General features: G+C 38.5%; 1 protein-coding gene across 1 annotated transcript in view; it reads right to left on the reverse strand.

Moving 5' to 3' along the window:
- LOC137645791 (uncharacterized) overlaps positions 1 to 6,000 on the reverse strand; it is a 273,902-nt gene that overhangs the window by 251,339 nt on the left and 16,563 nt on the right. The window lies entirely within an intron of this gene.

Consider the following 6,000-nt stretch of genomic DNA (forward strand, 5'->3'; position numbering starts at 1 on the left):
CTTTAGCCTCGTTTGGCATAATTGCTTAGGACACTCAACTGCAATACATCGTCTCCCACTGTACACTTTTATCTTTCAAGTAACATTGCCTTAGTTCATTTAGCCGGCTATTCCTCAGTCTCCCCTTCTCCATTCATTTTACTCTTCCCAACATCAGATTTTGTCATAAATCAATCGTCTACAATCGCCTCCACTTGTGCAATCCCTCTCTTAAACATTCTAATTCATCTTTTCATCTCATCTTTTGCATTTCATTTTACAGGCTAAGCTACAACCCTAGTTGGAAAATCAGGATGCTATAAGCCCAGGGACTCCGACAGGAAAAAATAGCCCACTGAGGACAGGAAATAAGGAAACAGAATAGTATGTGTGAGTGTATCTTCAAGCAAGAAAACTCTAACCCAAGACAGTGGAAGACTATGGTACAGACTAGAGAACGATGGTTCGATTTAGGAGTGTCCTTCACCTAAAATTGCTGCCTGCCATAGTTTTAGTCTCTCTTCTTCCCTTACAAGAGGGAAGTAGCCACTGAACAATTACAATGCAGTAATTAACCCCTTGAGTGAAAAAAGAATTTTTGTTGTCGAGTGAGGAAAGAGGAGAACCTGTAAAGAATAGGCCATAATATTCGGTGTATGTTTAGGCATAGGCAAATGAGCCGTAACTAGAAAAGAATCCAATGTAGTACAATCTGGCTAGTCAAAGGACCTTTCTCGCGGTAATATCTCAACGGGAGGCTGAGGCCTTGGCCAAGCTACTATTGTCTTTACCACTTCGCTATTTTTCACACCTTGAATCTTTGATAATCTGCAAACAGGCTACACTACCAAAAATTCCTTTAACATTCAAGGACTTTAACAGTTTCTGAAGCTTTCGTATCTACCGTCAATCAAGGTTATATAATCATATCATTTGTAGACATGTGTCATTCCAAATTCTAATCGCTAGCTCTTTTCTTACTTTGCAAATATATTTCTTATCCCTTTCCTGACTTTACTCGGCATTCCACATATAAATATTAAACAGCCATGTAGACATAGCCTGTTCATAACTTGGACAAAATTTTAACATTGCTTCAGACACCCACATCTGCATATTCTGGAACATACCACACCTTCGTTATGAAAACATTTTATAACTAATCTTATGAAATTACTTTCCTCGTCACACTACTTCTAATCTTCGCATAAATTTATAATAATCCTTTAAAAAACTATTTGTGCTTTCATGTTTGATATTTTTTAAATAAAAAATCTCACGTAAGTGCTTTAGGTCAAACGAATCTTCCAAAAATAATTTTCATCGCTGAAATCCTTTTTCATTCTCTCAAGTGCAATCGCAAATTAACTGACAAAAAGTTCCTTGTCACCCTAGCTTGAACAAAAGAAGAAAGAGGAAAATGAAAAATTAAAGGTGGGTCCTAACAAAGAAAGAAATTTCTTGAAGGAAGATCAATTAGCCTACAATAGTAAGAAGGAACTGACAGCACAGAGAGCCTACCAAGGTTTGGAAGTATCAAGAGAGCCAGTCTCTGTTTGTGATTTTACCATTTCCACAGTGAACGTTGGAAGAAATGGCCTGACAAGTTTCACAAAGTAGTCAGAGAAGAGAAGTAGATTTTCTCTCGAGTTCTGTGGAACGACGCTTACGTAAAGAGGCCGAGATAAAGAGAATCAAAGTGAAGTAAAAGTGGGGTCACTTTCAAAACTAAACACCCTAAATATGGGAGCTATGCCGACTGAAATAGAATATCCCACAATATAATTTTCAACGACCAATGAGGAAAAAAAGGGGAATTAATAGCACCTGAGCAAAACAACATTTCTTTTAGGCTTATTTGACGGAAAGAGAACAACCAAAATATCAATAGGAGTGAAGGTTCAATGGAAGATTCAATCAAAGTCATGAAAGAATAAAGTGAGATAGGAAATAAATAAATATTTTGATACCATCTTGGGGGTACTGAAAATGAATTAGCTTTGCGATCTTTATTCTAATGACCTCGATCGATATGGATAAAAAGTTCCTGCAACTTTAGATTTAGTGTAAAAGATGGAATTCGAACATGGAGATTTGAATTTTAAGTAAAAACTTTCTCAAGTGAAGCATTAAACCATTTATTCTTATGTGTCCCTTTCACCCTCCTGGCACGAACGAACCCCCCCCCCCCCCCACCCCCACCCTCATTCTTTATGAAACGTTTCCCTCATCCAAACATGCTTGATACCTTGAAAAGAAGATAATGAACGACCCGTCCTGCCTACCGGGAAATGCTACAATTGTAGAGCAAAGCTTTTGTACTTTATAATTTCAAATAAAAAAATATCCTTCCATGAACTTTACTCAAATTGCCCATCGATGAAGCTTAGAGACTATGTCACTCATATCTAATACGTGAAGGAAATCCTGCACTAAAGATAAAAACGTACCACAAAATCAGTAGCACTGATAAAGTTTAAGCTTCAATATTAACATTCTTCGAGAAAAATTATGCCAAACACACATACAGACACACACGCACACACAAACAAGATTACAACATTAGGGTGGTTCTGCAAGTCTTTTGAGATTATCTGGACCTCAGCACTCTCCGGTGGGCCTATTAATTTATGCTGTGGAATGTAATAAAAAGGCTGCTAAGCAGGGATATAACCTTACAAATTGGAAATGGGTCCAACTTTGGCTAAATATATCTTCTATGTTGGTGGCAGGTCTGCTACATCTCTCTCTCTCTCTCTCTCTCTCTCTCTCTCTCTCTCTCTCTCTCTTTCACATACATACATACATATATACATACATATATATATATATATATATATATATATATATATATATATATATATATATATATATATATATATATATATATATATATATATATATTCATACCGTGCTAGGCAGTATATCTTAGCAATCCATGTTTGCCAACGGTTATATTCGTATAAGCAGATGAGCAACTTGGTGGAGTAATGAGAGCTTTGGGTGTAGAGGAAATGCCCCCCTAAATCTCGATGAAGTCACTGGCAGCAGGGTGACGAATGGAGTTTAAGGCAATGGACCAACTGTCTCTTCGGCTTTTACTCCCGAGGCCTGGCAGTTGATCTTACTAGAATTAATATGGACCGGCAAGGGTCGCTTGCCCTAGTTAGATATGCACTGCGCATCACAAGGAACTGGCCATCCTTTGATGTATATAGTTAATGACTATGGATTTAGTCAGTCATAGAAAGAGAAGATGAAAGAATAGCTCCCAATCCCGGGAGTAGCGGGATGCTATGAATTTCCCGGTTTATAAATACTATAGAAAAATTGAAAATAGGTAACTGGAATGTTAGAACCATGAATCAGATTGGGAAGTTACAGCAAGTGGAGAGTGAATTTATGAAATATAGTTTGGATATTTTGGCCCTAGGTGAAACACGTTGTGAGGGGATTGGTAAGGAAGCTTTAGACCAAGGCAACATATATATCCACACACACACACACACACACACACATATATATATATATATATATATATATATATATATATATATATATATATATATATATATATATATATATATATATATATATATATATATATATATATATATATACTCAGGAAGATCAGAGGGAGTTGGAAGAGAAGGGCTAGGAATGATGATGACACCAAGAGCAAAAAGGCATTAACCGAATGGAGAGTTGTAAAAAGTACATAGTTACTGGCAAAGTTCAAATTAAAGCAATACAACATGAGTATTATAGTTTGCTATGCCTCAACCAATGATTCCCCTGAAGAATGGAAAGATGAGTACTATGAAGAACTGCAGAGTGTAATAGATGAGATCCCAGAGAGATATGAAAATTGTGACTGGTGACTTCAATGCTAAAGTTGAAAGGAATTATCAAGGGATAGAGAATGTCATGGGTGTCGAAGGTCTTGGCAAAGTTGCAAATGAAAATGGAGCAGATTTCATAAGTTTCTGTTCAGCAAACAATCTTGTCATTGGAGGTACTCTTTTTTCAACACAAGAACATCAGCAAGTATACATGGTCTACACCATTGGCAATTGCAAAAATCAAATAGATCACATTGCCATTAATAAAAAAGAAGGAGGACTGAGAAATGTAAGAAGCTATAAAGGTGCGGATATTGGAAATGATCACCAGCTCCTAATAGCCACACTGAAATCAAAACTGAAATCGCCCAACAGAAAGGTAAATAGAATATAAAGGTGTGATACAGCTAATCTTTTAGAAGAAGAGCACGGATAAACACTTGCAACTGAATGTAGGAATCAATTTGCAGTCTCAAGAGAGTTTAAGAGACGAGGAGCAGACAATTAATGAAGAATGGTGTGATAAGAACATATCTCAGTCAGTTGGTAGTGAAGCCTTAGAACACGCAGTTACAAGGAGAAAGCCACGGATATCAAATGATACTTGGGATACTATAAAAAGGAGGAAAAAAAAATTGACCGTTGAAAGTTTTCGAGGAAGTAATGAAAATTACAAGGTAGAGCATGCTAAGTATTTCAGTATTGGTAGTGAGGTCAAAAGAAAAGCTAGGAACGACTGAAGAGAATATTTAGACAGTAAAGCAAATGAGGCGGACAAAGCCATGAATTTAGAAAGTGGCTATGGTGTAAGAATTGTTCAAAGAAGTATTAATGAAATCTCTATGGGGGCAAAGAAGAAGAAGCATATACCCATCAAAATGAGAGATGGATCTGTTATAACAACAGAAGATGAAGAAAGACAACGTTGGATGGAATACTTTAGTGTGGTTATGAATAGGAGATATTAAGGGAATAATTTGATTGATATACCTGAAGCTGATGAAGACCTTGATGTGCCCACGAATGAATTCAGTGTGTCTGAAGTTGAAGCTATCCCCAAAACACTAAAGAGATGGAAAGCTCCTGAAAACGATGGAATACCTGCCGAGATGATACTGGCCGAAAATGAAGTAACTCCCAGAGAATTTACAAGAATATTTTATAGAATGTGGCATGCAGAGGCAAAAACCTGATGAATGAGAGTTAAGATTGTTGGTGAAAATAGCAAAAAAAAAAAAAAAAAAAATGGAGACCTGACTGATTGCATTAATTACAGAGGCTTAACACTTACATCAGTTGTTATGAAAATATATAGTATGCTTATTCCAAAGAAACTGGAGAAAAAAAATGATGAAAAGCTGAGAGATGAACAAGCAGGATTTAGAAAAGGTGGAAGTTGTGCTGACCAAATTTTCATTTCACCCAGGAACCTGACGAAGAAAAAGGGACACTATTAGACCACATGGGGTCCCTCGACGAGACGTGGCCCTTATGAGAGAGAGCCACGTCCCCCGGACCCCCACTACACTCACTTACGGCCGCCTGACTTGCCTTGGCCAACGAAGGACCGCCCACAAATTCCCTCTCTTGGGAAAGAGGAGCCAACTGCATGTTCTCCTTGGACTTACCTCGCCCCTTACTTTGGGTAGGGGAAGGAAAATGTACCCTACCTGACCCTTCTCCTGCTGAAGTCGCAGGGGAAGAAACGCTAGTCTTCCTAGGAGACTTCTTCGATGCCTTCTTCTTTTTGGTACGGAATTTTATCCACTGGACCTCGGGCCAATCGGCACATTCGGAACACTTATCCGACGGCGAACAAGCTCTACCCCTACACGAGGTACACAACGTATGCGGGTCAACCTCGGGCTTAGACAGAAAAGCCCCGCATGATCTACCAGCCCTAGGCCCAGGACAACGGCGAACGTGTTCCATAACGCAACACAAAGGGCCGTAGACACAAGCAAGCCACAAAGGAAAAGCACTAAAACACTAGGAAAGCACAAGGGAGCGAAATCAAAAGCACGTAGTGAAAGCACTAAACACACACTAAGAGATCCCGATCACGTGGGAAGCACGTGGAACTAAACACAAAGGGAATCGCACGGAGTATGAGGAGCTTCGTGAAGCACGTGTGTTCACGAATCGACCAGAAAACTTACTGGGGAGAGCTTCTCAAAGA

The sequence above is a fragment of the Palaemon carinicauda genome, chromosome 8 (genome assembly GCF_036898095.1).
Source record: "Palaemon carinicauda isolate YSFRI2023 chromosome 8, ASM3689809v2, whole genome shotgun sequence".
NCBI lineage: Eukaryota > Metazoa > Arthropoda > Malacostraca > Decapoda > Palaemonidae > Palaemon > Palaemon carinicauda.